The 25,750-nt window shown below is 42.8% G+C and overlaps 1 protein-coding gene across 1 annotated transcript in view; it reads right to left on the bottom strand.

Moving 5' to 3' along the window:
* grik4 (glutamate ionotropic receptor kainate type subunit 4) overlaps positions 1 to 25,479 on the bottom strand; it is a 455,986-nt gene extending 430,507 nt beyond the window's left edge. Inside the window, exon 1 of the mRNA XM_036965131.2 lies at positions 24,641 to 25,479. The gene's annotated coding sequence lies outside the window, so the exon portion shown is untranslated. The remainder of the gene's footprint in view (positions 1 to 24,640) is intronic.
* Positions 25,480 to 25,750: the final 271 nt, after the last annotated feature.

Raw genomic sequence — 25,750 nt, 5'->3', positions numbered from 1 at the left:
TTTTGTGCATATGGAAAATTGCTGGGATGTTTTAGTTCAGCTCATGAAACACAGGACAAACACTTTACATGTTGCGTTTTGTTCCTTGTATATTTGCTGGATTCTAAATCCAACTCTTAATGCACAAAGACATGAGGCGGACATCTTGTTAGAAGCCACGTCCATTAATAACACCTGACCTGCCCCATGATGTGCAACTTAAAGTGTGTAGTACAGTGGGGCCAAAAAAGTATTTAGTCAGTCACCAATTGTGCAGATTCTCCCACTTAAAAAGATGAGAGGCCTGTCATTTTCATCATAGGTACACTTCAACTATGACAGACAAAATGAGAAAAGAAATCCAGAAAATCACATTGTAGGATATTTAATGAATTTATTTGCAAATTATAGTGGAAAATAAGTATTTGGTCAATAACAAAAGTTTCTCTCAATACTTTGTTATATACCCTTTGTTGGCAATGACAGAGGTCAAACATTTTCTGTAAGTCTTCACAAGGTTTTCACACACTGTTGCTGTTATTTTGGCCCATTCCTCCATGCAGATCTCCTCTAGAGCAGTGGTGTTTTGGGGCTGTTGCTAGGCAACATGGACTTTCAACTCCCTCCAAAGATTTTCTATGGGGTTGAGATCTGGAGATCTGGCTAGGCCACTCCAGGACCTTGAAATGCTTCTTATGAAGCCACTCCTTCGTTGCCCGGGTGGTGTGTGGGGGATCATTGTCATGCTGAAAGACCCAGCCACGTTTTATCTTCAATGCCCTTGCTGATGGAAGGAGGTTTTCACTCAAAATCTCACGATACATTCTTTCTTTCCTTTACACAGATCAGTCGTCCTGGTCCCTTTGCAGAAAAACAGCCCCAAAGCATGATGTTTCCACCCCCATGCTTCACAGTAGGTATGGTGTTCTTTGGATGCAACTCAGCATTCTTTGTCCTCCAAACACGACGAGTTGAGTTTTTACCAAAAAGTTATATTTTGGTTTAATCTGACCATATGACAGTCTCCCAATCTTCTTCTGGATCATCCAAATGCTCTCTAGCAAACTTCAGACGGGCCTGGACATGTACTGGCTTAAGCAGGGGGACACGTCTGGCACTGCAGGATTTGAGTCCCTGGCGGCGTAGTGTGTTACTGATGGTAGGCTTTGTTACTTTGGTCCCAGCTCTCTGCAGGTCATTCACTAGGTCCCCCCGTGTGGTTCTGGGATTTTTGCGATCTTGTGATCATTTTGACCCCACGGGTTGAGATCTTGCGTGGAGCCCCAGATCGAGGTAGATTATCAGTGGTCTTGTATGTCTTCCATTTCCTAATAATTGCTCCCACAGTTGATTTCTTCAAACCAAGCTGCTTACCTATTGTAGATTCAGTCTTCCCAGCCTGGTGCAGGTCTACAATTTTGTTTCTGGTGTCCTTTGACAGCTCTTTGGTCTTGGCCATAGTGGAGTTTGGAGTGTGACTGTTTGAGGTTGTGGACAGGTGTCTTTTATACTGATAACAAGTTCAAACAGGTGCCATTAATACAGGTAACGAGTGGAGGACATAGGAGCCTCTTAAAGAAGAAGTTACAGGTCTGTGAGAGCCAGAAATCTTGCTTGTTTGTAGGTGACCAAATACTTATTTTCCACCATAATTTGCAAATAAATTCATTAAAAATCTTACAATGAGATTTTCTGGATTTTTTTTCTCATTTTGTCTGTCATAGTTGAAGTGTACCTATGATGAAAATTACAGGCCTCTCATCTTTTTAAGTGGGAGAACTTGCACAATTGGTGGCTGACTAAATACTTTTTGTTGCCCCACTGTATGTAGGATTAGGGTTAGGGTCAAAGCCCACTCCAAGACTCTATTATACTCAACCTGAACAAAATATGGCCATGATGTTGATGCTCGTAAAACATCCTACCTATGACACGCTGTCGGTCTTTAAGCCACTTAGTTAAAATCCCCTGTGATTACTCCTCATATTAACCACAGCCCATTAATTCTCACTTTGTGAATTGGAGTGAAAGTACCTTGGTCATTTCCAGGGACAGGAATTAAACAGTCCAACATTATTGAGTCAATTGCAGATCAGGATATGATAAGGAAAAGCTAATTGAGAAGATTTCAAATGAACTAGTAAATTGCATTTCAGGAAAGAAAGAAGAGAAGAGAGTAGTCAGAATACACAATTTTACTCAATAATATAAAAAATCCAAATGAGAATCTAACATATTTAGGTTCACTTGTGCATATATTGAATCCTGAAGAACTAGACTATTATTACTATTATTACATAACTGTGTGAACTGAATAAATTGTCCTACTGTAAGGACTTGAGCGCTTGACTTTTGGCCACAGTACATTGTATTTAGAGCTTCCGCTTTGTGAATCGCAATGTAAATCAGTGCCATATATCATCGTCAAAAGAAAGAGACGCCGGGTGTAGATCGAGGTGGTTCAAAAGCTCAGACCTACGTCTTCAATAACTACAATGTCCATGCCCTTTCACTGTGCCTAACAATCAAGTTGAGTGGAGCCTCTTGTCTCGCGTTAACAAGGCATAACACGCACCATTGGACTAATCCGTCAAACACTGGACCTCTTATTCATCCTATATCAAACACCGTATTGATTGGAAGACTTGGGGGAAGAAGAGCCATATTTCCCTCTTTGGACACACGTGTAACTTCCTATCATCCTATTGGGGATTTAATGATTGAGTCATTGTGCTTTAAGAGTTGACCCTGCTCGAATGAGATGAGTCGGCCCGTGGTTTTGTTAGGTTAGTACGTTTCCTTTACATCCCACAACACTCCCAAACTGTCGCCAGATAATGACCAGGATTCTTACTGCAGGCTGGCACCTCATCATCCTCCTCCCTAATTGGTCAGACAGGGCGGAACAGATTCACGTGGCGTCGAACCGTGGGTCAACTAAGTGAGATGGTTGTGTCGAGGTCACACATGCAAAGTAGTACGAAGACCCCCATGATTCTTCATTTGGAGGGGTTTAATCCATTTGTCCGACAGAGGAAACAACGCAGACGCTTCCATAGTGTACTGTATGTGTGCAGATGATCGCTACAGCATGGCTCTATCAATGGCTATATCTATCCCCCTGGCTGTATGTGAGGTGTGTGTGTATGTGTGTGTGTGTGTGTGCGTTTGGTCTTGACCTGAAATCCCTAAAAGTAAAGAAGAATTCTCTCTCGTTGGGGACATTTCCCAGGTCCCCACGAGGACAAAGGCTATTTAAAAAGTGTAGGGGTTAGGTTGTGGGCTAGGATTAAAATTAGGTTTAGGGGTTAAGGTAAGGGTTAACGTTAGGGTAAGAGAAAATAGATCAAATAGGATGGAAATACATTTTAGGTCCACAAGGAGAGAAAAACAAGTGTGTGTACGTGTGTGTGTGTGTGTGTGTACACGTGTGTGCGTGGGGTCTATCTGAGGCGGAGCGGGGAGGACCGTTCCCTCCCCAGCATGCACTCTGTCTTCATTAGCCCCAGCTCTGTATTTAAACAATTGCTGCCTTAGCAGCCTTTCAACCTAAGCCATTGCATCTCAGAGGAGAATTAAAGGGAAATCAAACTGAAATTTGATTCATTACGGCATTACTAAAAAATCCTTCTACTGTGACGAGTCAGCATTAATGAAAAATAGAAAGGGCTTCTCTGCAAACAGAATCCAGTACTCTAGACACTACTTTTAAGTCAGGGTGGGGAAAGTCTTGTTGGAACACTGAGAACCGTGAGATACGTTAAGCTCTACAACCACCCTGAATCAAACAGCAAGCTGTTGTCTGTTCAGTAGGTCTGCCTTTCTGTAACAGTGCTCTTTCTCACCAGACAGCTCCAATGAATTAAGAGTTATTGAATGTTAATCAATATCACTGTATTGATCCTGGCTTGTGAATCTCTGCGTCTTCTATAAACTGATCACAGTTCAGTTGAGGTAAACGACTGCCGTGGCCAGATACACTCTTCGTGAGAAGAGCGCCAACTATAAACTGATCTCAGTTTAAGGTAAACGACTTCCTTGGCCAGAGAGTTACATGATTTGGGAGAAGAGCACAACAGATGCATGCATTAGGTATCTTCAGTGTTCCATCATAGCATGCTAAAAAGGTGGGCATTGTCTCAACAATTAGACATTATTGCCTCCAGGTGCTCGCAGATGCTGCTTCTGCGCATCTGAAGTACATAATGGCAATGAGATTGTATTTAGATTGCATATCATTACATTTTATGATACAAGTGCTAATGATTAATTCAACAGAGTGAAGAAAAATGACAAGCACACTAAAAAAAGATGATCGGAGAAGAAAATGTTGGTAATTGAAAAATAAGTCATACAAACTGCTTGGTAATACTGAATACGGAGTAAGGGGAAAACCTAGCACACTTGCAGTATTTATTTTGTAAGGTAAGTACCTATTACTTTACTTTCGTAGGCATAGTATCTACATTATTGCTTGTATCATCCCTTCTGAATATACAAACGTCATGTCAGTTGTAGGGAGTGTGGGTTGTCTTGTGGCCAGAGCAGGTCAGGGAGAATAGCAGACAGGCTCGGACTTAAGCAGCGCGGCTGAGTAATCGCCCTCTGCAGTTTCCCTCCCTCTCTGATCAATAGGAGACACAAGATCACACAGCCAGGCGGCCCACAGATCCCAATCGCCGCCCTTTAGCAGATTAAACTGATTCTGACGTAAGGCGGGTAATTGCTAGCGCCACCAAACTTGTTTCTCACCCAACTCATTAGGCTTAATAATATCCTAATGAGAAGCTCAGAAGAGCTAAGGAAACCCTGGCAGGCCTACTCGGCTCTATGTCCTCTGTCTGTTTCTTCTCCTTTGTCCTCTATCCTTCTCTCTCTCCTCCAGGCCCAAATCAAATCAAGTCTTTCCTCTGACACTGCCTAGTATATAGGTCCTGGATGGCAGGAAGCTTGGCCCCAGTGATGTACTGGACCGTTCGCACTACCCTCTGTAGTACGGTCAGATGCCGAGCAGTTGCCATACCAGGCGGTGATGCAACCAGGATGCTCTCGATGGTGCAGCTGTAGAACCTTTTCAGGATCTGGGGACCCATGCCAAATCTTTTCAGTCTCCTGAGGGGGAAAAGGTTTTGTCGTGCCCTCTTCACAACTGCCTTGGTATGTTTGGACCATAATAGTTTGTTGGTAATGTGGACACCAATGAACTTGAAACTCTCAACCCGCTCCACTACAGCTCCGTCGATGTTAATGGGGGCTTGTTTGGCACTCCTTTTCCTGTAGTCCACGATCAGCTCCTTTGTCTTGCTCACATTGAGGGAGAGGTTGTTGTCCTGGCACCACACTGCCAGTTCTCTGACCTCCTCCCTATAGGCCATCTCATCGTTGTTGGTGATCAGGCTGTTGTGTCGTCAGCAAACTTAATGATGGTGTTGGAGTCGTGTTTGGCCACGCAGTCGTGGGTGAACAGGGAATACAGGAGGGGACTAAGTACACACCCCTGAGGGGCCCCAGTGTTAAGGATCAGCGTGGCAGACGGGTCGTTGCCTACTCTTACCACCTGTGGGCGGCCCGTCAGGAAGTCCAGGATCCAGTTGCAGAGGGAGGTATTTAGTCCCAGAGTCCACTTAGCTTAGTGATGAGCTTCGTGGGCACTATGCTGTTGAACACTGAGCTGTGGTCAATGAACAGCATTCTCCCATAGGTGTTCCTTTTGTCCAGGTGAGAAAGGGCAGTGTGGAGTGCAATTGAGATTGAATCATCTGTGGATCTGTTGGGGCGGCATGTGAATTGGAGTAGGTCTAGGGTGTCCGGGAGGATGATGTTGATGTGAGCGATGACCAGCCTTTCAAAGCACTTACCACGGGGCAGTAATCATTAAGGCAGGTTACCTTCACTTCCTTGGGCACAGGGACTATGGTGGTCTGCTTGAAACATGTAGGTATTACAGACTCGGTCAGGGAGAGGTTGAAAATGTCAGTGAAGACACTTGAGTGGGTCCGCGCATGCTTTGAGTACACGTCTGGTAATCCGTCTAGCCCAGCCGCTTTGTGAATGTTGACCTGTTTAAACGTTTTGTTCACATCGGCTACCGAGAGCATTATCACACAGTCATCCAGAACAGCTGGTGCTCTCGTGCATGCTTCAGTGTTGCTTCAAAGCGAGCATAAAAGGCATTTAGCTCGTCTGGTAGGATCGCGTCTCTGGGCAGCTCGCATCTGGGTTTCCCTTTGTAGTCCGTAATAGTTTTCAAGCCCTGCCACATCCGACGAGCGTCAGAGCCGGTGTAGTAGGATTCAATCTTAATCCTGTATTGACACTTTGCTTGTTTCATGGTTCATCTGAGGGCATATTGGGATTTGTTATAAGCGTCTGGATTAGTCTCCCGCTACTTGGAAGCGGCAGCACTAGCCTTTAGCTCGATGGGGACGACGTCATCGATGCACTTATTGATGAAGCCGATGACTGAGGTGGTATATTCCTCAATGCCGTTGGATGAATCCCGGAACATATTCCAGTCTGTGCTAGCAAAACAGTCCTGTAGTGTAACATCCGCATCATCTGACCACTTCCGTATTGAGCGAGTTACTGCTTTAGTATTTGCTTGTAAGCAGGAATCAGAAGGATATAATTATCTAGGATTGTTTTTCCCTGGTTGCACATGTGACATGGTGGTAAAAATGTGGAAAAAATGATTTAAATTTGCCTGCATTAAAGTCCCCGGCCATTAGGAGCGCCGCCTCTGGGTGAGCAAATTCTTGTTTGCTTATGGCCTTATAGAGTTGGTTGAGAGCGGTCTTAGTGCCAGCTTCATTTTGTGGTGGAAAATAGATGGCTACCAATACAGATGCGAAGTCTCTTGGTAGGTAATGTGGTCTGCAGCTTATCATAAGGTACTCTACCTCAGGCGAGCAATACCTCGAGATTTCTTTAATATTAGACATCGTGCACCAGCTGTTATTGACAAAAAGGCACACACCCCCACCCCTCGTCTTACCAGAGGTGGTGTCTCTGTTCTGCCGGTGCATGGAAAATCCCGCTAGCTCTATATTGTCCGTATCTTCGTTCAGCCACGTCTCGGTGAAACATAAGATGTGACAGTTTTTAATGTCCCGTTGGTAGGATAATCTTAATAGTAGGTCATCGATTTTATTTTCCAATGATTGCATGTTAGCAAGAAGAATGGAAGGCATTGGGAGTTTACTCGCTCGCCTCCGGATTCTCAGAAGGATCCCTGATCGGTGTCTCCTTTTCCCGGCGTCTTTTCTTCACTCAAAAGGTGTGGATCTGGGCCTGTTCCAGTGAAAGCAGGATATCCTTCTCGTCGGACTCGTTAAAGGAAAAAGTTTCTTCCATTCCACGGTGAGTAATCGCTTTTCTGATATCCAGAATTTATTTTCGGTCATAAGAGACGGTAGCGGCAACATTACCTACACAATAAGTAAAAAAATAAGTTACACAAAACACAAAAATAATAACAAAATAGCGCAATTGGTTGGGAGAATGTAAAACGTCAGCCATGTTCTTCGGCGCCATTGTACACCAGAGGGCCCCCCAACAGACAGTGATTGTGTCACAATTACCTGCCCTTCTTTCAAAGTGTGCACTCGCACACTCCCCATCATGGATTTAAAAGCATTGGATTGGTGTGAGCATTGGTTAGAGACAATTTCCACCATTGTTAAATCCATGAGAAGTGTGCAAGAGAAATGCATACTTTAGGCAAAATGGAAGGGAACTGGGACGCATCAATTGCTCAGTGGGCCTGGAGAAGCTGACTGACAGTGGTGGTGTCCATGGTCGGATACCTGTCCACGGTTTGTTAGGGTGGAGTGGGCTGGTGCAGGATGACAACATTGTCTTACGTCAGACAAGACTTATGTCAGACTGACAGTACCAGTCAAAAGTTTAGACACACCTACAAGGTTTCTTCTTTATTTTACTATTTTTTACATTGTAGAGTAATAGTGAAGACATCACAACTATGAAATAACAAATGGAATCATGTAGTAACCAAAAAAGTGTTAAACAAATCAAAATATATTTTATATTTGAGATACTTCAAAGTAGCCACCCAATGCCTTTGCACACTTTTGGCATTCTCTCAACCAGCTTCATGAGGTAGTCACATGGAATGCATTTCAATTGACAGGTGTTTCTTCTTAAAAGTTAATTTGTGGAATTTCTTTCCATCTAAATGCGTTTGAGCCAATCAGTTGTGTAGTGACAAGGTAGGGGTGGTATACAGTAGATAGCCCTATTTGGTCCATATTATGGTAAGAACAGCTCAAATAAGCAAAGAGAATCGACAGCCCATCATTACTTTAAGACATGAAGGTCAGTCAATCCGGAACATGTCAAGAACTTTAAAAGTTTCATCAAGTGCAGTTGCAAACACCATCAAGAGCAATGATGAAACTGGCTCTCACGAGGACCGCCACAGGAAAAGAAGACCCAGAGTGACCTATGCTGCAGAGGATAAGTTCATTAGAGTTACCAGCCTCAGAAATTGCAGCCCAAATAAATGCTTCACAGAGTTCAAGTAACAGACACATCTCAACATCAACTGTTCAGCGGAGACTGTGTGAATCAGGCCTTCATGGTCAAATAGCTGCAAAGAAACCACTACTAAAGGACACCAATATTAAGAAGAGACTTGCTTGGGCCAAGAAACACAAGCAACGGACATTAGACCGGTGGAAAACTGTCCTTTGGTCTGATTTGAGATTTTTGGGTCCAACTGCTGTGTCTTTGTGAGACACAGAGTAGTTGAACGGATGATCTCTGCATGTGTGGTTCCCACCGTGAAGCATGGAGTAAGAGGTGTGATGGTGTGGGGGTGCTGGACTCCAGAGTGAAGGAAAAGCTGCCAACAAGTGCTCAGCGTATGTGGAAAATCCTTCAAGACTGTGTTGGAAAAGCATTCCAGGTGAAGCTGGTTGAGAGAATGCCAAGAGTGTGCATAGCTGTCATCAAGGCAAAGGGTGGCTACTTTGAAGAATCTAAAATATAAAGTATATTTTGATTTGTTTAACACTTTTTTAGTTACTACATGATTCCATATGTGTTATTTCATAGTTTTGATGTCTTCACTATTATTCTACAATGTAGAAAATAATAAAAAAATAAAGAAAAACCCTTGACTGAGTAGGTATGTCCAAACTTTTGACTGTTACTGTACGTTTTACATCAGACTTTCTTCTGCACTTAATCGAGGGACTGGCACTGCGTAGGAGTGATGCTACCTGTCAGAAGACAATGGGCTGACAGCAAAGCCACCCATGAAGCCACCCACACCATCATCACCATCACTTGGCTGGCAGGCAGCAGGTCCATCTCTGGCTCACTCCATCCAGGGAAAATGGACAGTAAATCTGACATCATGAGAATAATATCTAAGCGGGTTCGGCCAAGGATGACAAAAAAACTGTCAATCTTCATAGGCTAGCTCGGTGCCCCCCTCGAAATGAATGAATCCATCTTGATTTACCATGGCGCTCCTCTCAACTCTAGTTCTCAAAGGGCCTCAGTAACATTTCAGAGTGTGTAAGACAATAGATAGTAAAGCATGCAGGTAGGCACGTCGCAGGGGTTTGAGGACACTTCTAGCCTCAGTGAATGACAACGAAGCCTGAGTTCCTCGACTCCGGTGAGAGTCCTGACTGAGTACAGAACAGAACCGAACAGATGCTTGCTTATCTCTGTAGTGTGTGTCCTCCTGCTGATTCCCCCTCACACACACTGCCTCAACGTCTCCTCTCTCAGCCCAAACTCAAACAGTAAATAACCAACTATGCACACATATAGGGCCGTTACGGCAAACAAAATACATTTGGGGCTGGGATGGGATGGGCTACTGGGGCCTTGTCTCAGGGAAAATGAACAATCTCTCATCCATGCACAGGAGCTAACTCAGCAAATTAAGCCACCAGTGTCTGGCTGGCAGCACTCCATTTAAGGAGCTGATATGATGAACAGGTAGGGACTAGAATTGGGGGGGGGGGGGGTTGTTGGCAATGTTAGTTGTTTTATTGATGCTTTCCTTTATCTCTGTTTGAGTTGTTCTGGTTGTTTTCTTGTTCCCTAGTGATTTTCTATGATCAGATATTTAATTTTGTTGGGGGAAAACTTGTTGTTCGGCTTCTAAACAAATACTAGTGCGTGTGTGGCTCAGATACTTCATTAGATAACAGGAAAACAAGTTAGTGGTGATTACAGATCATGTACACAACAACACACAAATACATTTCTGACGCAAATTAAAATGATTATTCCTAATTCGAAGTTGGCTGAGCAAATCAGTCAGATTCATCAAGCTAAGGCACACTGGTGGAATACATAAAACAAAAGCTTTGACATTTCAACGTGTACTTCAGCTGTGCTTCAGGACCACATAAGCACCTTCTCCTGATTTGCACCTGTTGACATTTTGTTCTCTGGCAAAAAGGCAAAAAATGGAATCCCTATTACCTTCCTCCTACATATTCTAGTTCGAGAAACGAGACTTCGTTTCTATAAATTATACATTTTCTAGTTAGAGAAACGAGACTTCGTTTCTATAAATTATAAATTCACAGAACTAATCCAATTGTCTCACCACTGTTTTACATTGTGTGATGTACTACATAATGTATGTCCCACATATAGCACTGACTGCCAATGAGAGACACCATTAGCTGCTGAGCTAACAAGTATGTAAAGTATTGCCTTTCATGCATCAGTATTCTTAATGAAATACTGTAAGCTATGAAGAAAAACTATCCATGCGTTCATAAATGACACACTAGAAAAGATTTTTAAAAAAGAAAGGGATCTGACGAACGATTCTCATTCAAGCCTTCGTTGTGTAGAGCTTGTGGAGCCCTGGCAAAGACTACAAATACTAAAGAGTCGTGTTCTGTATCACACACACACACACTGAAATTACCATTAATTATAGACAGTCAATCCACTGATTTATTCTTTACCTCACCCTGTGTTTGCCTTCATTACGGAGATGATGTCTATGGAATATACCAATTCAGACCCGGGAGGGTGACTAAAGGATGACATGTCTCCTCGCCACTTTAGTGGCAAACATGTCATTAGCGGTGGTGTGAAAAGGACGTCAAATCGGGAATACATCTTACTTGTCCTTCTTGAAGGGACTGGGAAATGTCAACTGTCGAGCAATAATCTAGGGTTCAGGGTCTCACCAGCTGAGTTGATAATCTCTCTCAGTGCGACACATTGCCAGCCAAAGCGCCACTGAGTTACTGAGTGATGACAGAGCATGACTGCATAAGTTTTTATCTCCAATAGTCCTCTGATGACCTCGGACAATACCCAATGAGGACTCGACTTGTCGGCAGAATGTCAACGCACCCCCCTGTACTGCTAGGGGTACTAGATCCCTAATGTGACAAGGTAAAGACCTGACACATTATTACAAAGGAATTTCAAGTATTCCCGGCCAATGCAACATATTGTGCTACTACTAAAACTCGTAATGAAATTGCCACACATCAGAGAGACCTTAGCTAAAAAGCAGAAATGAATACCATGACATGGTAAGTTCCTGGCTCTCAACATTCTCCACTCCCTACCCCCCCCCCCCCCCCCCCCCCTCCCTCATCTCTTATGGGCATTGCTCTACGACATGATTAAAAAGTGGCCCCGGGCACTCTAGCTTCTCCACACGGGATCTCCTCTTGCTCCCTGTCAATCAAACCTGAGCTCTGGTGTGTTTTTTTTATTTTTTTTAAATTAACTCGGCAAGTCAGTTAAGAACAAATTCTTTGTTACAATGATGGCTTAGGAACAGTGGGTTAACTGCCTTGTTCAGAGGCAGAACAAAATATTTTTACCTTGTCAGCTCAGCGATTCGATCTAGCAAACCTTTCGGTTACGGGCCCAACACTTTAACCACTAAGCTACCTGCCGCCCCCACTAGGCCAACTGCCGCCCGGCCGTATCACGACCGGGCTGTCCAAGTAGAACTGCCCAACAATCACTCTCTACCACTACGCTACACATGAAGGGGTCTAGGTTTGACATGTTAAGCCCTGGGTATGGAATTGAGGGGGCATGGGAAAAGCTTAGCAGGCAGATTGGTAGATACCACTGATGTGAAGGAGGAGACAAGGAGCAAGGGAAAGTGGTCGCTGGTGTTATAGCAGAGGTCTCCAATCTTGGTCCTTGGTGAGGAGCCATAGAAACTGCAAAAGCCCACAGCACTGAAAGGCTCAGGCTCTCATTTCAGACACAGAGCCAGCTCAAGTCAACCAGGATCGGAGCAACAGGGATGAGCCCAGTAGCAGCCACACATTTACGCATGGATGAAAATAACATTAGTTAATCAATGAAGAGGTGAACTAAAACAGAGTGCAGCAGACTCAGCGATTGTGTTGGACAATGGGTTGATTGGTTGGAGACCACTATCTCTGCAGTGGTGGAATAGGAGGAGAATGTTAGGTGTAGTGTGCAATGCTTGGAAGCAGCAACAAGGTCTCATGGAATGGCGGGGACTGTGAGGGGCAGTGTTGTGTTCGACACCACCTAAAGTGAGACCGATTCAAGACCAAGACCGGAGCAAATCGAGTCCGAGTCAAGACCATGACCGGAGGGGGACAAGGGGCCCGAGACTAAGTCAAGACCAGAAAAATGCGAGTCCAATTCAAGACCATGATAGTCATTTTGTCAAATCACCACCATAATAAAAGTTAATAATGTCCAGTATTTCTGTGTTCATATTTCAGAACAAGAGAAACAATGAAGAGAAAAAGAGATCCAATCAGGATTTTTCTTTGCTGTTCTGGGGAGATAATCTAGCTAAATTACGCTACATCAGCCATTGACTAGGCCATCAGAAGTTAGCTAAAGGCATCTGCCATTCAGCTGTAGTAGGGCAACATTTTTGAGTGACAGTGGAATCAACAAATCACATTTTTACTTAATGGGTGGTACTGTTTTTACAAAAATTTATGGAAATTCCTGCCTTCTTGACGGCCAACAGCTCCCTGCGCAATAGGGAGCAGTAGTTTTCCCATGGTCTCGCTAGCTAGCTTGCTTTTGTTGTCGGCTAGTTTGCAGCAGCTGCAGCAGGTGTTATCAAAGAGGATGTTGTCGCTAATTTGTTAGCATCTTCCTTTTCAAGAATAACTTTCAACAAGTTAAGTTTCAAATTATCATAATCTGGTGAGTGGGACTGTGTTTGTTTATTGCAGCGTGCTTGCTGTTGTTAGCCATCTCTATGAAAATAACTTGTGTGTGAAACACTGATGCATTTAAAGTGCAACTAACAGCATTTCAGCAATATGGCATCTTATTAAAATCTGTTTATACACCCCCCAGGAAGAATATTACATTTTTGTAAACATTGTCTTACAAGCGACCACTTAGACATGGTAATTTCAAATTTTCAGAAATTCTTAGTATGTTTTGGACACTGCACTAAATACGCTATAGCCAATCAGAGCTACAGTAGGCCTTTATAAAAACAAGCAATTTGCCACACGGGCCTGCTGTCATTCACTTTGACCTGGACTGTGTGTTTACAAGCAGTTGTAACAGCACGACTTTAGATCATAAGAATGCATTCGCCAAAAGCCACAAGATACAAATGAATGGATTTCTGCAAATATGTAAACACCACGGGAATCCACTTACATTTGGGAACTTTTACAGTCCTATTGATCAAACAACCATGAAAAGGTTGGCTCTCTCTCCCTCAGTTATGCACATCAACAATAACAAGATCAACAACTAATACTTGCCAGAGCAAGATGAGCTAAAAATCTAACGAAGGAACATTAGATAAACCCTCTCAAACGTTTTCCCTAGCTGGCCGTCCAAATTGCACTGATAAACGACGGGGAATTGTAGCCTCCTCTTCCTTCTGCAGCTTCCCTGCCAATGTGCATGTTTGTCCCAAACAAGCACGCTAACTGACTAAAATTGGCTAGCTTGCTAGCTAGCTAGTTCCAGACCCAAATGAAAGAACACCTCAATCTCATCATTTTACTCAACGTAACAGAGCTGGTTAGGCTGTTTACATGTTATCTAGTGTTCTTCACTAACTATAACTTTTTTTTGTCCGCGTTTACTGACACCGGTCATATTCAGCAGGTGTTGCGAGTTGGTAAATTCGTCAGTTGTTCTGCTCTCCGGCACGGTCAGAGTGCTCCGAGAGTGGAATAGATATCCAAAGTGAATTTGCTTGCTACATAAATAGATACACTAGCCTATTAGCCACGTGATGACTGACTTGTGACCATTGCCCCTTGCTAGTTTGATTGTGTTGACATTCCCAGCCTTAGTTACATTCAACCCTTTTTTTGTAGAGAATATTGAGTCATTGAAACTATAACAATGTACATTCATCTGTTTGTACCAGGCCAGCTGTGATTTACAACCCGATAGCAATATTTGGGGGGATTTCTCTATTGTACTACATGATAATTGATCCGTCGTATAACTCCACTACACTACTTTGATACACATCAGTAGGGATTAAGAAGAGAGTATAAGCAATGCCCACTGAAAAAAAAGGTTGGTGTCGTGCTTATACCTGCGTATACCCTCCACTAGACCATTGGCCCTTTGTGTTTTACGAAAAGTGCACTCTCCTACCTGAGTGCGCTAGTATGTCCTTTCAGAATCACAAACCTGTCACACAATAAAAGGCCTATAGGTTCGCCACTACGCAAACATGTCTATAATTGTAATGGGTGCGCGCTGGTGGCAGGGAAGTCAGGCGCAGGAGTGAACTTGGTATAAGCTGGAGCAGTTTAATAAAATGCTAAAAAACACTCCGAACCAAAATGTACACAAAATAATAATAAAGGGTACAAACCCTATTGCACACCATACACATGACTTGCACCAACATACAACAAAACAATCACCGACAAAGACATGAGGGGAAACAGAGGGTTAAATACACAACATGTAACAATGAGGATTGGAACCAGGTGTGATGTAAGACAAGACAAAACCAATGGAAAATTAAAAATGGAACAGCGATGGCTAGAAGGCGGGTGACGTCGACCGCCGAACACCGCCCGAACAAGGAGAGGGACCAACTTCGGCGGAAGTCGTGACAATAATGGACATAAACACGGTTAAATGTTTCAAGAAAGGAGTGTAAGCTGATAATCCAGAGTTTTTTTCTCCACTTTTGTTGTTGATATTATTTTATAGTTGTATTGTTTGTATATCGTTGTATTTTAAATTTGCGTGACTGTTCTTGTCAATCAGTTGTTTGTTACTCGTCATGTTTTGTGTTTTGTGTGGACCCCAGGAAGAGTAGCAGCTGCTTCTCTGAAAAAGTTAATGGGGATCCAAATAAACAAGAAACATCACCAAAACAAATCACACTAATTGTTAAAAGCTACTTGAGAAAGGTTGTCCAATTTGTTTGCTATGGATTGCTCACTAAAGGCCAGGGTAAACAACTCTCATCCCCAAGCGGTGTGTGAGACTGGTGCCATATAGATTCCTTCCAAATGTATAATGTACTAACTACAACACGCACATTGGCAGACTTCTTATTTCACACCAATGAGGTCTCTGTGGCAGTCATTGACAATGGGGTACATTCAAGTCCTGAATTCCTTGGAGGACTATAAAAAATATATGTGGATATGATTCAGAGGGAGAGAGAGTATTGATGTTTGGGGGAAAAAAAATGCAGATTCACAAATCAAAGTGATGTGAGTGAGAGGCACTCTGGGCTATTTCAGAAAAAATGTTTAACAGTGGTATACCAATAATCAATCCTTTCAATGTTCTTTTGCAAGACCGCCCAACGGGAGAAATTCGTATTGCAGGAATAAACCAATATCACAAACTTCGATTCAGAAGCTCAGATGGGAAGTTTGCCGTCCATTGGTATGATCGATATTCATAACGGATAAATCGAACAACTCTTCACTGTATCCTGATGGAATAGTACGCATTATGCTGTCATATATGAGCAAGATGGCTCCTCCATCCACTATTCACAGCCCAAATCATCACATGAAGATGTACAGTAGAGAAACTTTGCTGGGAGTCATATTATAGCAAGATAAATCATTGGCGTGCCGCATGCGACAACTGATGATGATAGCAATGTTCCCTTTTCCATGTCATGATCAATTAAAGAGTCTCGGCTTTGAAGTTCACTGTACATTGACACAAGGGCTTTGGGCTATTTCTTTAGAAATATGAACATTCAAGTTTATAGTGTGTGTGTGTGTGTGTGTGTCTGTGCCTTATTGTGCTGAGAAGGGTCGACAGCGGTGCTTTACTGTATTTTCTTGATATGATATGAATATTCAGGAAGTCTAATTTCACACTGGGTGACCATACAGAGCTAGAACTGTGTTAACTTGTTTCTTTAAAAAAAATAAAATCAGCTTGAACACTTTGCAGTCTGCCCCGTATCTCTGTAACACCGTTGAGCCACAAGTATCAAAGACACAGTCCTGGCAGTGGCAGTCGGAATATAAAGTGAAAGGTTGGTTTTAAAGAAGGAGAACCGTTCAATTGATGTGTATTTCTTATACAGTCACCTAGTTCTCCCAAGAAGTAAACAAAGGCACTAAAAGCTGTATTCAAGTGCTGCTTAAACTGATCCCCAGAGTTGACTAGAAGACTGTACAGGTCATTCTAAGACGATTGCTGTCTTTCTAGAGCTCTGCTACCCGGCTCGAGTCTGAAGGGCCCCGACGTTGTACATCGGGTTAGGGCCGGGTAGGGTCGGTTTCTTCAGCAATAACTGGGGTAAAGGTAAGGCTCGGGTATCACTAAATTGATCACTAACATTTTGAAGCTAAGCCATTTGCCCATGCTCTGCTGCACAATATCTGACTAAGATCATAACATGGTGTCAGAGGTGATTAAACCTCATTAAATATAATTTTTTATTATAATGTTACTTGAGTTTAGAATGACCAAAAGTAGCTAAGAGCTCATTTATTGAGCAGAGCCGGAGATACTTTTGAGGAGATGGGAAACTCCACTGGAATCGTATTAACACCCATTGTGTACATGGTCCATGCTATGCCAATGGGCAGCGCAGTGCATTCTGGGAGATTCTGGGACAAGGAGAGCTCTCCTTCAAGGAGTGAATGCGTGTAAAATTGGGCGCTAGCTCAAAAACCCCAAATTAGCATGAATTTCGTCAACAAGAAGTACAACATAACAAATATTTTACAAGATATGTGAGATAATTAACTTGCTATCTGTAATATTGTATAGCTTTGGAATCATGACATTACGTACACTACTTTTTTCAACCACAACAACCCGTTGCTGACAAGTGTATAAAATCGAGCACACAGCCATGCAATCTCCGTAGACAAACATTGGCAGTAGAATGGCCTGTATTAAAGAGCTCATTGACTTTCAACCTTGCACCGTGATAGGATGCCACCTTTCCAACAAGTCAGTTCGTCAAATTTCTGCCCTGCTAAAGCTACCCCGGTCAACTGTAAATGCTGTTATTGTGAAGTGGAAACGTCTAGGAGCAACAACGGCTCAGCTGCGAAGTGGTAGGCCACACAGAACGGGACTGCCCAGTGCTGAAGCGCGTAGTGCGTAAAAATTCTCTGCAACACTCACTAACGAGTTCCAAACTGCCTCTTGAAGCAACGTCAGCAAAATAACTGTTCGTCGGGAGGTTCATGAAATGGGTTTCCATGGCCGAACAGCCACACAAAATCCTAAGATCACCATGTGCAATGCCAAGCGTCGGCTGGAGTTGTGTAAAGCTCGCAGCCATTGGACTCTGGAGCAGTGGAAAAATGTTCTCTGGAGTGATGAATCACATTTCACCATCTGGCAGTCCGACGGACAAATCTGGGATTGGAAGATGCCAGGAGAACGCTACCTGCCTCAACACATAGTGCCAACTGTACAGTTTGGTGGAGGAGGAATAATGGTATGGGGCTGTTTTTCATGGTTTGGCCTAGGCCCCTTAGTTCCAGTGAAGGGAAATCTTAACACTAAAGACGTACAATGACATTCTAGATGATTCTGTGCTTCCAACTAGGGCTGGGCGATATGGCCAAATCTCATATCCCAATATAGGCCATTTCATATCCCAATACCGATACATATCACAATACATATCACGATATACCACATTTTCTTTAAATTCAATTTATAAATAGTTTATTTAAAATAAAAAGGCCTATTTCTTATTAGATTTTGAATTATACTCAAATAAAAAGGTCATTACTCATATTTGATTATTTATTTTATTTTGAACTTGTGCAAATTTTAAATTAAGCATGTAACAAAATCTAAAATATGAATGTATAAAATCTAAAATGGTAAATAGAAAACACTTCAACGATGGCCTCCCGGGTGGCGCAGTCGTTAAGGGCTGTGCCACCAGAGACTCTGGGTTCGCAACCGGCCACGACCGGGAGGTCCGTGGGGTGATGCACAATTGGCCTAGCGCCACCCTGGTTAGGGAGGGCTTTGCCGGTAGGGATATACTTGTCTCATCGCGCACCAGCGAAACCCCCGTTTCTCGGCCGTGTAAATTGGGGCCATGTCTTTGCAGGGGTAAGTTGTAACGGCAGCTGTTATCTCCTTCCATCTTCATGATTCTTTGCCACATGGTGTGCCGCGGGCAAAAGCCTCTTGCAAAGTCTGAGTTGTTTTGAGCACTTGACTGTACGTTTTGGGGTCTCATCCGTAGACTCTCTCCGTACTGTTTGAGATCATCACAGAACCCTGACCACAACCCCATCGAACACCTTTGGGATAAACTGGAACGCCGACGATGAGCCAGGCCTAATTGCCCAACATCAGTGCCTAAATTCACTAATGCTCTTGTGGATGAATGGATGCAATTCCCCGCAGAAATGTTCCTACATTTAGTAGAAAGCCTTCCCAGAAAAGTGGAGGCTGTTATTGCAGCAAAGGGGGACGAACTCCATATTAATGCACATGATTTTGGAATGAGATGTTTGACGAGCAGGTGTCCACATACTTTTGGTCATGTGGTGTTCTTTTGAGGAAAATAGGCACGTTTCTCGACTCATACCCCGACTTTGGGAAGGGATTGCATGATAATTAGCTTAGCAACCGCATGACGCAGCATGCAACATGAACGTGATTGGTCAACAGTCTGCTGGGTGGGGTGTTATACGTTCCTACATTCATTGCCCAATGGGATTCCTATCTCCTCCTTTCACAAATATATCTGGCAGAGCAGCCCAGGCGGAGCGGTCGAGTGACAGACATACAGGAGCAGTTAATGGATTTACTAATGGAGGAAGTTCTTTCTGATTTAGAGTTTCGGGCAGGGCTGGGCCTCACATTTGGCAGAAGCATTCGGGCCTGGGTAGTGTAGGGACTGAAAATTGCAGGCATGGGTAGGGCTCGGGCTTAAAATGTATTCCTGCAGGGCTCTGTCTTTCTCTTATCTATAGGGCAAACTAACATACAGTATATCCCCAACATAAGGTGCAAGGTAAGGGCTTGCTGTATTGTGCCCAGAAAATAAACTATGAATTCATAGTCAAATCAGAGTCATATATAGATCTCTATTCATGCATCATTTTCAAATGTAAAACTGACTCTTTTGAGTGGATGGTAGATCTTTAAACTGCCCCATTAGATCATGGCAACAAGATACAAATCAGGGATTCTTCTGTCATTGAAATCCTAAGCATTTTTTCATGACAACTAAGTCCAAACAGTGTAAAAAAAAAATCTGATAAAAAATATATATTTAACACTTTGAGATGTTAAAATGCTTTCAGTATTAACTTAAACAAAAACCAGCTTTAAGCTGGTAGAAAATATAATGAACCTATATTTGTGTTTATAATATAATATTTGAGAACTAACAATCACCAAAATAAAATCTAGACAATCAGGAAGAATTTTAAATGCCAAAACAATGAATTTAACAGTATTTATTTTACATGATTTTGTAGAATTGCAGGTTAAATTAAAAAAAATGTCTCTACACCACCAAGATGGTGGTCTCAAAAATACTCCACACAGACCGCCCAACCACATCCATTTGCAAGGTTTTGTCTGGACCAAAAAGTGGCAGGGGGCCATGCCACACCCACTTCCTAAGAACCTTTTTGATCTTTTTGATTCTTTAAAATATTCACAAAGAAATCTACTGCCACAAGGAAACCAATCATAGACATCTGCCTTGGACATACTAGGTGTAAAAGTATAGCTTCCGTTCCTCTCCACGCCCCTACCTGGGCTCCAACCAGGGACCCTCTGCACACATCGACAACAGCCACCCTCGAAACATCGTTACCCATCGCTCCACAAAAGCCGGGGGAACAACTACTTCAAGGTCTCAGAGCGAGTGACGTCACCAATTTGAATCGCTATTAGCGCGCACCCCGCTAACTAGCTAGCCATTTCACATCGGTTACATAGGAGTTTTTCTTGAGCATGAAGAAAAACTCCTATCATCCCTAGCTAAAGTTAAAGGCTATAACACGGGCCAACAGATGTTCCTGCCCAGTTCACATGGTCATGGAAAACTCCTGTCCATGCAAAGCATGTATGATGTATTATTATGAATTATGTACATATGTATGACTGACTGACAAAGAAGTCCTCAGACCACTGCCATAATCGACTACAGTATTTCACAGTCAAAAACGAGATCAATATTAATTGAACACCTCTGAAATAAAAAGTTAATTATAGATTATTAGGACTGTGTGCCGCAGAATATGATTCCTTAATAGTTTGCAACTTGAATATGTTACTGATTGGTTGCAGAGGAAATGAAAACACATTGCTGAATCGTATTGAAGTTGAGGTTATGGCAAAGGCAGACCATTTGTCTACGTCAATGTACCATAGGGAAATTAAGCATCCACATGCCTCGTGCGAATGCCCAAGATTCAGGAGAGCCCACGTCAGAGCCAATTTGTATCAGACGCCTTTGAAATGTGATGCACTGCTCAGTAGGTCTTGGTGAGGTGCCTACTGGCTATCCAGTTCAATGCTACAGGACACAGAATCAATATGTCTCGCATCCTAACATAGCAGATCCCACATGTGAACGCTTTCAGACATTGATTTCATTGATCGTAGCCTGTAAGCACAAACATTGTAAGACATACAATCTAACGAACGCAGGTATACGAACGAGCGCAATGTGCGTAAGACTGTCGCAAATACGAAACACAGAAACAACAAGATGAGATCCAGCCATGGTAACATATGTTACTATAACATAGCATGTGTTATAATTAGGCTATATGTAACATGTTTAAGTTGATTGTTCCACGGGTGTGACTGAGACCCAAGTGACCCAGCTGGTAGTCTCTATTCTGCTCCTATCTATCACGGTCATCAGTGGTTGACATGGACTTTTAGGGACCGTCTTAGAAAGCCAGTCATCCTGGCTGAATCCTTTCATAGAGCACACTCACAGCTTTCAGATCATTGCAAGTTAATTAATTCATATTTCAAATCTCTTCAAAGCCTGAAGCGGCCCGTCCCGATTGCTAATATTGGAATGAGCTTTGGAAACAAAAAGTAATTATGCAGCAGTAGAAAGATCTATATGCTACAAACTCAAACTCCCTTTTATGTCCTCCCTAATGACATTTCTATCACATGTATAAAGGGCCCAGAGTTTTTCCTGACAACGTGACCTGACCAGGTAAACTATAGGGCCCAAAGTTTTTCACTGGTCAGGTCATGTGTCTGGAAAAACTCTTGGCTCTACACTCGCCACAGGTTTGCAAAGTTTATCGGACTGACAAAGTTTTAAAACACATTTCCATTAGCTGAGTCATAAGCTTCTCGAGCAGAATTTGTCCCCTGGGTAATCTTCGGATTGTCAAATGCCTTGAAAGTGGCCCTTGAAGTTAAATGTTGTGAATGATTGTCCTTGTCTCAATTCTGTAGAGATCACCTTCCATCAGATGGTGAACAATGGATGCAGCAGGCCTGTTAACCTTCACTACACTAGGGAGTTGTGCCTCGGTGTCCAATCCATCAATTGATCAAGCATTCAATGAGATCATGCATCTTACTTCACTTTTCTGTCAGCCGGTGCAAATTGCAACAACACACAGGTGTTTGCTCAGGCAGTCATCCAGCAGAGGAAGAGCTGAAAACTTCATTTGGATTTTGGGGCTGTAGCTGTTTTACCTTAACATCGTTATACTCTGAGGAATTATTGGGGAATATTTCACGAAAACAATTTCCTGTGTGCAGCACTTTGGCAATGAAAGTTTAAGCAGATAATCCAAGGATGCCCCATTCAACCTTGGAGAGTCTCCGCTAGTGCACAAATGGTGGTCAGAGAGTTGGACTTGGGGCCATTAAGATGCAGTGTCAAACACATGAGGGACAGTGTTGTGTACCCTTGAGCAAATTACTCCACCTGAAATTCAACAGCAAACAAACCGGCAGAATGAATATGATAAATGTGACCTATGGGAGGTGTCGGCTATGCAAATAGATAAATCATCTCTGGATAAAAAGGGCCCTATTTAATGCATACTGGATGCATGCAGTGAGTGTGTGTGTGTGTGCACCTGCATGTGGGTGCACGTCCATGTGTGTTTTCAGCAGGCTGCCAGAGAAAGGGGAATGCGGATGGCTGGCTAAATTAACTCAGACAGATGTTGAGCACGATAGAGCTGGGCCCTGCCCACTTAGAGGAAATGGGACTTTGTTAAGGACTAGTGACTGTCACTCTGTCCCTAACTGTTCAGGGGAGAGTGGGTGATGATAATTAACCTTCAACACAATCATCCCAGATAGCTGGGGAGGAATGTCATGGGCACACCGTGTGGGCCTCACGTCCAGTACACCACACGCAGACGCATGAACACACACACACACACACACACACACACACACAGGCAGTTGTAGATTATCCATCTCAATTTAACACTAAGAAAAGCCCATATTTTCAAAACTCAGACATGTGGCTTTTCTTCCCTGGCTGAATGCAGGTCTTAAGCCATGACATAGTGTAGTAAGACACCAAAGGCCTAATATGTCTAATTGGTAGGCTCTAGTTGCTCTACAATTAGTTTGATGAAATGCAGAGCAGTGTTTTCCAAATGGTGGCTGGTGAGTCAAGGATAAATCTGGGATTATGGTTATGGTTAGGAAAATGATTATATCTCTTTGAGTATGTACACAAAGGTGCACAAATGTGGTCCACAAGGGGGTGCCAAATAGCCTCCTAAACCACCAACTAACACCCCTGAGCATGCACCCACTCTCTCCGTCTCGCTCTCTCTCTCACACACACAAACCTGTCGGAGATCAATCAAGCAATTCAAACAGATGAATTTGATTGCCAATATCCTGCAACATATGTGTGTCCCTTATTCTATACCTTCAATCATCAGATAAGTGGATGGAATAGATGTGCAAGGGAATGTCATATACCGTATGAGGCTCTCAGCAACGGCAAAGCACAAAAATATAAACTAATCAATGAATGAATCAGTGAATACCAATCAAATCAATTACTCTAGCTAATTAATATATTATTCTGACTCCGATGGAGTTGACATGCATCAGAACCTTGTGAGCATAGAGGCTGTCACAGGTGAGGCTTCCTAATCAGATGTATGCCATCTGAGGTCAGGGCTACTTTTTTTGGAAAGGGGGGGGGGTTCACTGACAGTCACTCAATTAGCCCATGTCACCAAACATTTTTAGAGTGGTAAATTAGCTATCTAAACCTCATCTGCAAATGACTGGCCGGGCCCTGACCTCCAGGGGGCCCCCATTGATTTTGTTAGTCACTCTCACTCAGATATCATATTAACATGGCACAAGTCATGGCAAAATATACAGAATTGCAGGAGATTTAGCTTTTAAACTGCAAAAATGTCTCTCCACCCCATGGCAAAATGTGTAAATTGCAGAATTTTTTTTGAAAAATTGCTAATGTTTCTCTCTACCCTATGGCAAAATTAGTACAACGTTCTTATAAGTTATTTATAATAAAACTGCAACATTTTCTCTATGCCCCATGGCAAAAGGTGTAGAATTGCAGGAAATTAATTTTAAAACATTTTTGCTCTCCACTGTCCAAAAATTGTTTTGCCAGCCAGGTGGGGCCAACAACCAAATCTCGATTAGGGCCCCCAAAAGGCTAGGGCGGCCCTGTATATGAAAATCTGCCCTGAATGACACTTGTATCCCAAAGAAAGACAGTTTTGTCTTCCAACCAATTTTGTGGCTGGAATTTTCCTTGGGTGTTTATTTTTTAACTATAGTACATATATGATTTGCCTTCATGCCTCAAACTTCAAATAGGCTTAGCTTAACTCAGTTTAAAACCCCATTTAGGTTACATTACAAAAGCACAAATGCAACAATTTACTTTTCAGAGAGGATAGGTGTGTGAGGCAATTCCTATAGGAAAACATTTGATTAACTTAATTCACCATAATTGAGAAAATAGATAGGGAATGAATGAATGAAGGGGGGGGGGGAGATAAATCAGATTATTCCATTGACGCAACGCAGACCCATTTGAGGGACTGATAAGGCATCTTGCATAGGCTATGGACATTACATGATGTGGTCTTATATCCTCAATGAACCCTATTAACCGTAAACAACACATAACGAAAGTCAATAGCCTACCATTGCTCAAAATTATTATCTCTAAAGAGCAGTACACAAGCAGTCATTGTAGACTTGTACACTTTCTTACCTGGCTCTTCAACATCAATCGACGTTTTTGCTGTTTTAGCAGTGCTTCTCCTTATGTCTCTTTTGGTATTTTCTCCTTATGGAACAGGTGTAGACTCGGTTGGCTTTAGCGGTAAGGAAAAAAACGGCAGCAGTTTGTGCAATGCAAGCCCCGGTTTTCTATAGCAATGCGCTTCCGCGGGTAGCCCTTAATATGGGGTAGCCTCTTGCACGCTGGTATAGGGAGAAATAACCTGCTATATGCGCGTATCGACCAGGCTACTCACTCAATAACCATTTTAAAATCGGTCCCCTTTCCGTATATCCTTGCGGTACCAGTTATATGGGGCATTGATTCCTTCTCTTATATCCGCATCCAAAATAGTTGGAAATTATCCTCTACTTTTCTTTTAAGAAAATCAGTGGTCCAATTCCTCCAAATGTGAACAATTGTCGTTTCCTTGGAGTACTTTCTTGCCTTGAAATGGACAAATAGCTTGAATTTATTTCAGCCTATGTATTTCAGTTTATTCTAAAAAAAATAGGGTTCTCCCTCCTTCCCTTTGCTCCTGCGGCCGACCGGTCGTAGTTGAAAATGCTTTACCACAGCTTCAGGGAGGGTACGGAACGCAATGCATCCAAATGTCAATGGTTAATTCAATCTCTCGAAATCTAAATCAAGCATTTACCGAATAAACTATCTCAAATTTCGTTTTAAAGAATCAACTGAACATCAAGTGCCATCCGGAACGATGCTGGAGAAAGACGCCGCTGCGAAGTGAAGTCCCCCTCACACTAGCTGTTGGTGCCTTACTACAGTACATCCAATGTTAAAGGAACCAGCACTTGTTTCTGTGCAGTGAGTTTACAGGTGCATCACTATACAGCATATGGAGTGTTATCCCAGCGAGCACATTTGGTTCCTTGGAAGTTGTAAGAACGTACGTTTTTGGTTTCCCATTAGTTCTGGGATCGAAGGAAGCCACGCGTTTCCTGACTGGCAAAACTGAATGTTTGTTAAACGTCCTGAGAACATCAGTCAAAATGTAGCCTGTTTAGGTAGAAGGGAGGTTCTGAAAATGTTTAACTATTGTTCCCTGAAAGTTTTCCTGGGAGGTTTTATTATCATTCT

The sequence above is a fragment of the Oncorhynchus mykiss genome, chromosome 27 (assembly GCF_057628025.1).
Source record: "Oncorhynchus mykiss isolate SJ-2025 chromosome 27, ASM5762802v1, whole genome shotgun sequence".
NCBI classification, from domain to species: domain Eukaryota; kingdom Metazoa; phylum Chordata; class Actinopteri; order Salmoniformes; family Salmonidae; genus Oncorhynchus; species Oncorhynchus mykiss.
The sequence above is the reverse complement of the archived record's forward strand: the minus strand, read 5'-3'. Positions and strand labels throughout refer to the sequence as shown.